Raw genomic sequence first — 8886 nt, 5'->3', positions numbered from 1 at the left:
GCTAGCCTCTTTACACTGGCTTCCTGTTAAGGCAAGGGCTGATTTCAAGGTTTCACTGCTAACCTACAAAGCATTACATGGGCTTGCTCCTACCTATCTTTCCGATTTGGTCCTGCCGTACATACCTACACGTACGCTACGGTCACAAGACGCAGGCCTCCTTACTGTCCCTAGAATTTCTAAGCAAACAGCTGGAGGCAGGGCTTTCTCCTATAGAGCTCAATTTTTATGGAATGGTCTGCCTACCCATGTGAGAGACGCAGACTCGGTCTCAACCTTTAAGTCTTTATTGAAGACTCATCTCTTCAGTAGCTCCTATGATTGAGTTTAGTCTGGCCCAGGAGTGAGAAGGTGAACGGAAAGGCACTGGAGCAACGAACCGCCTTTGCTGTCTCTGCCTAGCCGGTTCCCCTCTCTCCACTGGGATTCTCTTCCTCTAACCCTATTACAGGGGCTGAGTCACTGGCTTACTGGTGCTCTTCCATGCCGTCCATGGGAGGGTTGTGTCGCTTGAGTGGGTTGAGTCACTGACGTGATCTTCCTGTCCGGGTTGACGCCCCCCCTTTGGGTTGTGCCAAGGGGAAGATCTTTGTGGGTTATACTCTGCCTTTTCTCAGGATGGTAAATTGGTGGTTGAATGTATCCCTCTAGTGGTGTGGGGGCTGTGCTTTGGCAAAGTGGGTGGGGTTATATCCTGCCTGTTTGGCCCTGTCTGGGGGTATCGTCGGATGGGGCCACAGTGTCTCCTGACCCCTCTTGTCTCAGTCTCCAGTATTTATGCTGCAGTAGTTTATGTGTCGGGGGCTAGGGTCATTCTGTTATATCTGTCTTATCCGGTGTCCTGTGTGAATTTAAGTATGCTCTGTCTAATTCTCTTTCTTTCTTTCTTTCTTTCTTTCTTTCTTTCTTTCTTTCTTTCTTTCTTTCTTTCTTTCTTTCTTTCTTTCTTTCTTTCTTTCTTTCTTTCTTTCTTTCTTTCTCTCTCGGAGGACCTGAGCCCCAGGACCATGCCTCAGGACTACCTGGCCTGATGACTCCTTGCTGTCCCCAGCCCACCTGGCTGTGCTGCTGCTCCAGTTTAAACTGTTCTGTCTGCGGCTATGGAACCCTGACCTGTTCACCGGATGTGCTACCTGTCCCAGACCTGCTGTTTTCAACTCGCTAGAGACAGCAGGAGCAGTAGAGATACTCTGAATGATCGGCTATGAAAAGCCAACTGACATTTACTCCTAAGGAGCTGACCTGTTGCACCCTCGACAACCACTGTGATTATTATTATTTGACCCTGCTGGTCGTCAATGACATTTGAACATCTTGGCCATGTTCTGTTATAATCTCGACCCGGGACAGCCAGAAGAGGACTGGCCACCCCCCATAGCCTGGTTCCTCTCTAGGTTTCTTCCTATGTTCTGGCCTTTCTAGGGAGTTTTTCCTAGCCATCGTGCTTCTACACCTGCATTGCTTGCTGTTTGGGGTTTTAGGCTGGGTTTCTGTACAGCACTTTGTGACATCAGCTGATGTAGGAAGGGCTTTATAAATACATTTGATTGATTGATTGATTGACTCGGAAAAACACCAAAAGAAAGATGCCCAGGGTCCCTGCTCATCTGCGTGAACGTGCCTTAGGCATGCTGCAAGGAGGCATGAGGACTGCAGATGTGGCCAGGGCAATAAATTGCAATGTCCGTACTGTGAGACGCCTAAGACAGCGCTACAGGGAGACAGGACGGACAGCTGATCATCCTCGCAGTGGCAGACCACGTGTAACAACACCTGCACAGGATCGGTACATCCGAACATCACACCTGCGGGACAGGTACAGGATGACAACAACAACAGTTCCCGCTCAGCCGAGTCAAAACTGTTCGCTGCTCTGGCAACCCAATGGTGGAACAAGCTCCCTCATGACGCCAGGACAGCGGAGTCAATCACCACCTTCCGTAGACACCTGAAACCCCACCTCTTTAAGGAATACCTGGGATAGGATATAGTAATCCCTCTAACCCCCCCCCCCCCCCCAAAAAAAAAATATATATAGATGTACTATTGTAAAGTGGTTGTTCCACTGGATATCATAAGGTGAATGCACCAATTTGTAAGTCGCTCTGGATAAGAGCGTCTGCTAAATGACGTAAATGAAATAAATGAAATGAAATGAAACTGCCCGAGTTACACCAGGAATGCGCAATCCCTCCACCAGTGCTCAGACTGTCCGCAATAGGCTGAGAGAGGCTGGACTGAGGGCTCTTCACTGACGAGTCACAGTTTTGTCTCACCAGGAGTGATGGTCGGATTCGTGTTTATCGTCGAGGAAATGAGCGTTACACTGGGACCTGTTGGATCGGAGGGTTGAGGGCTAGGGCCATTCCCCCCAGAAATGTCCGGGAACTTGCAGGTGCCTTGGAAGAGAAAGGGTCAAATGTCACAGCAAGAGCTGGCAAATCTGGTGCTGTCCATGAGGAGGAGATGCACTGCAGTACTTAATGCAGCTGGTGGCCACACCAGATACTGACTGTTACTTTTGATTTTGACCCCTCCTTTGTTCAGGGACACATTATTCAATTTTTGTTAGTCACATGTCTGTGGAACTTCTTCAGTTTATGTCTCTTGTTGAATCTTGTTATGTTCATGCAAATATTTACACATGTTAAGTTTGCTGTAAATAAACGCAGTTGACAGTGAGAGGACGTTTCTTTTTTTGCTGAGTTTAGATCCCTAGATGTCTAATGCCTGGTAATATACTAGTAGACACACAGACACAGCAGGAATTGTACAATGAACCGGTGATGTAGTCACAGATTATCCATTATACTGACCAGATACTCCACTGGCCTCTCTAACAATAAAAATACGTTTTCAAAAATGGAAGGCAGTCGGGAGGAGGCAAGATCAGAGGTTGGACCATTCTAGCCAATGAGAGGGGAAATACGCGTGTGAACAAAAGGCACAACGGTTTCCAATAGCTACCACAGCCACAAAGTTAGGGCTGGGCATAAGGTTAGCAGCATTGTTAAAGGTTAAAATCACACGTTAAGATGCATTGTAGAAATAGGAGGGGCTCATGACTTTGTGGCTGCAGTAACTAGTGGCGACCAGGCACGACTCGAATATAATGTGTTTTTTCTCAAAGTTGCTCGGATGTCATGTGTCCTACTTATATCAGTACACTTTTAACAACCTAGTCATTACGAAACTTATATTGTATCAAATACGCCACACGTAGTAAATAAACCATAAAAAATGTTGTTAACCAAATTCGACACTCTCCCCAAGACCTCCATATAAAAACTCCTCGCTTGGTGAGCGGAAGAAAAAGAAAAAACGCCACCTGCTGGAGAAGACACATTTTGGGACCAGTTATCCCTCTCGCTTCGTTAACGATCACATCACACCATTATCCAGCAGAGGAATAAAACTACTGACGACACACACCTCATATATGGGACAAACGTCATCCCGGGTCAACTATTAACAGCAAATTAGCTGCATTTGCGTTTGTTTAAGCTGTTTTTCTAGTGACATTTATTTGGATACATCCATAACAATGAGCTAATGATGCGCGATTTCGCCTGGCATAGAACATGTGCTCTCTCGTCAGGACACTTTTGTTCAGAGGAGCTAGGCAACATCACAGCTAACACAATGGGTCAACTGTCATCGTGTGTGTGTCCGTCTGTCTGCTTGTCTGTCTGTCTGCTTTTCCGTCTGATTGCTTGCTTGATGGCTTGCTTGTCTGTCTGGTCTCTCTGTCTGTGTCTGTCTGTATAAACAAGGTTCCTTGTACATGTTTCTGCAGTATTTGTATTTTGTATTTGTATTTATTATGGATCTGCATTAACTGCTGCCAAAGCAGCAGCTACTCTTCCTGGGGTCCAGCAAAATTAAGGCAGTTTATAGAATTTTAAAACGTTACAATACATTCACAGATTTCACAACACACTGTGTGCCCTCAGGCCCCTACTCCACCACTACCACAAATCTACAGTACTAAATCCATGTGTATTTATAGTGCGTATGTTATTGGGTGTGTGTGTGTGTGTGTGTATGCATGTGTCTGTGCCAATGTTTGTGTTGCTTCACAGTCCCCGCTGTTCCATAAGGGAATTTGTTTACCATACATGCTGGTTGTAACCTGAGTGCATGCCCACCATGTGAATGTAAAAACAACGTTATTCTCGTTTGTGATTGTATGCACCGTGCTGTGTGTGAAACAGTTATTCCTGTGTACACCACACTGTTAAATCCCACACGGTGCCAAGCTGATTCCTTCAAGCAGGTCTATCATCTGATAAAATCACATGCCTCATCACGAGTACCCTGCTACCACAAATGTAGACGTACTGACTCAATGACACCACAGTATCTGAATGATAGGCCTGTAGCTAACCTGGATTTAACCGTATCTAATCTGTTCAGAGCCAGACGTCTACTCTCGTGCTGTGCTGTACTGTTTATGGTTGTACACCATAAAGAGTACAGATATAGCCCTTGGTTCACTCCAGACCTGACTGCCCTTGACCAGCACAAAAACATCCTGTGGCGTACTGCATTAGCATCGAATAGCCCCGCGATATGCAACTTTTCAGAGAAGATAGGAACCAATATACACAGGCAGTTAGGAAAGCAAAGGCTAGCTTTTTCAAACAAAAATTTGCACCCTGTTGCACAAACTCCAAAAAGTTCTGGGACACTGTAAAGTCCATGGAGAATAAGAGCACCTCCTGCCAGCTGCCCACTGCACTGAGGCTAGGAAACACTGTCACCACCGATAAATCCACGATAGTTGAGAATTTCAATAAGCATTTTTCTACGTCTGGCCATGCTTTCCACCTGGCTACCCCTACCCCGGTCAACAGCCCTGCACCCCCCACAGCAACTTGCCCAAGCCTCGCCCATTTCTAATGCACCCAAATCCAGATAGCTGATGTTCTGAAAGAGCTGCACAATCTGGACCCCTACAAATCAGCTGGGCTAGACAATCTGGAACCTCTATTTCTAAAGTTATCCGCCGAAATTGTTGCAACCCCTATTACTAGCCTGTTCAACCTATCTTTCATATCTTCTGAGATCCCCAAAGATTGGAAAGCTGCCGCGGTCATCCCCCTCTTCAAAGGGGGAGACACTCTAGACCCAAACTGCTACAGACCTATATTTATCCTACCCTGCCTTTCTAAGGTCTTTCAAAGCCAAGTTAACAAACAGATCACCGACCATTAAGAATCCCCAGGGTACCTGCTCCGCTATGCAATCTGGTTTCCGGGCTGGTCATGGGTGCAACACAGCCACGCTCAAGGTTCTAAATGATATCATAACCGCCATCGATAAGAGACAATACTGTGCAGCTGTATTCACCGACCAGGCCAAGGCTTTCGACTCTGTCAGTCACCACATTCTTATCGGCAGACTCAACAGCCTTGGTTTCTCAAATGACTGCCTCGCCTGGTTTACCAACTACTTCTCAGACAGAGTTCAGTGTGTCAAATCGGAGGGCCTGTTGTCCGGGCCTCTGGTAGTCTCTATGGGGTGCCACAGGGTTCAATTCTCGGGCCGACTCTCTTCTCTGTATACATCAATAATGTCGCTCTTGCTGCTGGTGATTCTCTGATCCACCTCTACGCAGACGACACCATTCTGTATACTTCTGGCCCTTCTTTGGACATTGTGTTAACTAACCTCCAGACGAGCTTAAATGCCATACAACTCTCCTTCCGTGGCCTCCAATTGCTCTTAAATGCATGTAAAACTAAATGCATGCTCTTCAACCAATCGCTGCCCGCACCTGCCCACCCGTCCAGCATCACTGCTCTGGACGGTTCTGACTTAGAATATGTGGACAACTACAAATACCTAGGTGTCTGGTTAGACTGTAAACTCTCCTTCCATACTCACATCAAGCATCTCCAATCCAGAATTAAATCTAGAATTGGCTTCCTATTTCGCAACAAAGCATCCTTCACTCATGCTGCCAAACAAACCCTCATAAGACTGACTATCCTGCCGATCCTTGACTTCGGCAATGTCCTTTACAAAATAGCCTCCAACACTCTAGTCAGCAAACTGGATGCAGTCTATCACAGTGCCATCCGTTTTGTCACCAAAGCCCCATATACTAGCCACCACTGCAACCTGTAAGCTCTCATTGGCGGCCCTCGCTATATATTCATTGCCAAACCCACTGGCTCCAGGTCATCTGTAAGTCTTTGCTAGGTAAAGCCCCGCCTTATCTCAGCTCACTGGTCACCATAGCAGCATCCACCCGTAGCACGTGCTCCAGCAGGTATATTTCACTGGTCACCCCCAAAGCCAATTATTCCTTTGGTCGCCTTTCCTTCCATGTTCTCTGCTGCCAATGACTGGAACGAATTGCAAAAATCACTGAAGATGGAGACTCATATCTCCCTCACAAAATTTAAGCACCAGCTGTCAGAGCAGTTCACAGATCACTGCACCTGTACATAGCCCATCTGTAAATAGCCCATCCAACTACCTAATCCCCATACTGTTATTAAAAAAAAAAAAAACATTTTATCCTTTGCACCCCAGTATCTCTACTTGCACATTCATCTTCCGCACATCTATCACTCCAGTGTTAATCGCTAAATTGTAATTATTTCGCCACTATGGCCTATTTATTGCCTCACCTCCCATATCTTACCTCATTTGCACACACTATATACAGTGGGGAGAACAAGTATTTGATACACTGTCAATTTTGCAGGTTTTCCTACTTACAAAGCATGTAGAGGTCTGTAATTTTTATCATAGGTACACTTCAACTGTGAGAGACAGAATCTAAAACATCCAGAAAATCCAGAATATCACATTGTATGATTTTTAAGTATTTGATCACCTACCAACCAGTAAGAATTCCGGCTCTCAAAGACCTGTTAGTTTTTCTTTAAGAAGCCCTCCTGTTCTCCACTCATTACCTGTATTAACTGCACCTGTTTGAACTCGTTACCTGTATAAAAGACACCTGTCCACACACTTAATCAAACAGACTCCAACCTCTCCACAATGGCCAAGACCAGAGAGCTGTGTAAGGACATCAGGGATAAAATTGTAGACTTGCACAAGGCTGGGATGGGCTACAGGACAATAGGCAAGCAGCTTGGTGAGAAGGCAACAACTGTTGGCACAATTATTAGAAAATGGAAGAAGTTCAAGATGACGGTCAATCACCCTCGGTCTTGGGCTCCATGCAAGGTCTCACCTCGTGGGGCATCAATGATCATGAGGAAAGTGAGGGATCAGCCCAGAACTACACGGCAGGACCTTGTCAATGACCTGAAGAGAGCTGGGACCACAGTCTCAAAGAAAACCATTAGTAACACACTACGCCGTCATGGATTAAAATCCTGCAGCGCACGCAAGGTCCCCCTGCTCAAGCTAGTGCATGTCCAGGCCCGTCTGAAGTTTGCCAATGACCATCTGGATGATCCAGAGGAGGAATGGGAGAAGGTCATGTAGTCTGATGAGACAAAAATAGAGCTTTTTGGGCTAAACTCCACTCGCCGTGTTTGGAGGAAGAAGAAGGATGAGTACAACCCCAAGAACACCATCCCAACTGTGAAGCATGGAGGTGGAAACATCATTCTTTGGGGATGCTTTTCTGCAAAGGGGACAGGACGACTGCACCGTATTGAGGGGAGGATGGATGGGGCCATGTATCGCGAGATCTTGGCCAACAACCTCCTTCCCTCAGTAAGAGCATTGAAGATGGGTCGTGGCTGGGTCTTCCAGCATGACAACAACCTGAAACACACAGCCAGGGCAACTAAGGAGTGGCTCCGTAAGAAGCATCTCAAGGTCCTGGAGTGGCCTAGCCAGTCTCCAGACCTGAACCCAATAGAAAATCTTTGGAGGGAGCTGAAAGTCCGTATTGCCCAGCGACAGCCCCGAAACCTGAAGGATCTGGAGAAGGTCTGTATGGAGGAGTGGGCCAAAATCCCTGCTGCAGTGTGTGCAAACCTGGTCAAGAACTACAGGAAACGTATGATCTCTGTAATTGCAAACCAAGGTTTCTGTACCAAATATTAAGTTCTGCTTTTCTGATGTATCAAATACTTATGTCATGCAATAAAATGCAAATGATTTACTTAAAAATCATACAATGTGATTTTCTGGATTTTTGTTTTAGATTCCGTCTCTCACAGTTGAAGTGTACCTATGATAAAAAATTACAGACCTCTACATGCTTTGTAAGTAGGAAAACCTGAAAAATTGGCAGTGTATCAAATACTTGTTCTCCCCACTGTATATACTTTTTCTATTGTGTTATTGACTGTATGTTTGTTTATTCCATGTGTAACTCTGTGTTGTTGTTTGTGTCGCACTGCTTTGCTTTATCTTGGCCAGGTCGCAGTTGTAAATGAGAACTTGTTCTCAACTGGACTACCTGGTTAAATAAAGATGACACATCTTTCCAAAAATGGGTCAAGGTTGGGGTGTGTTTGTTTTTGCCCCTGGATGTAAATGATTGAGGACATTTTTGTTTGTGAGACATTGAGGAAGATCTGTGTATGTGTGTGTATGTGTGTGTATATTTGTATTTGTATTTATTATGGATCCCCATTAGCTGTCGCCAAGGCAGCAGCTACTCTTCCTGGGGTCCAGCAAAATTAAGGCAGTTTATAGAATTTTAAAACATTTCAATACATTCACAGATTTCACAACACACTGTGTGCCCTCAGGCCCTCAGGCCCTAATCCACCACTACCACATATCTACAGTACTAAATCCATGAGTATGTGTGTGCATAGTGCCTATGTTATCTTGTGTGTATGCATGCGTCTGTGCCTATGTTTGTGTTGCTTCACAGTCCCTGCTTTACGCATATGTGTGTATGTATGTGAGTGTGTGTGTGTGTGTATGTGTGTGAGTGTA

The sequence above is a fragment of the Salmo salar genome, chromosome ssa18, assembly GCF_905237065.1.
Source record: "Salmo salar chromosome ssa18, Ssal_v3.1, whole genome shotgun sequence".
In the NCBI taxonomy this organism is placed as follows: domain Eukaryota; kingdom Metazoa; phylum Chordata; class Actinopteri; order Salmoniformes; family Salmonidae; genus Salmo; species Salmo salar.
The sequence above is the reverse complement of the archived record's forward strand: the minus strand, read 5'-3'. Positions refer to the sequence as shown.